The following is a 297-nucleotide window of genomic DNA, read 5'->3' on the forward strand; positions in this document are numbered from 1 at the left end:
TATCTTGAGCCTTGACACCTTAGTGAAAGTAAAAGATTTAGCAGAACTACCTGCTTTTAATGATAAGGTCTTGCTTGTCGACAGTCACATTCGGTCTCAGGGGTCACTGGGTACAAGGGTATGAAAGGCATAGGGTTTAAGGGAGTTTAAGGGGATAGACCGTAGTCAGGGGGATTTACTGAGTGTCCTTGAGGATAGTGTCCATAGGATTGTGGTGAGGGGGATGGTCCAAGAATGTCTAAGGGGTTGTTTAAGGTCCAACTTTGCTATTTTACGGTTACATTGGTGGCAGCACTT

This window comes from Penaeus monodon, chromosome 24 (assembly GCF_015228065.2).
Source record: "Penaeus monodon isolate SGIC_2016 chromosome 24, NSTDA_Pmon_1, whole genome shotgun sequence".
In the NCBI taxonomy this organism is placed as follows: Eukaryota; Metazoa; Arthropoda; class Malacostraca; order Decapoda; family Penaeidae; genus Penaeus; species Penaeus monodon.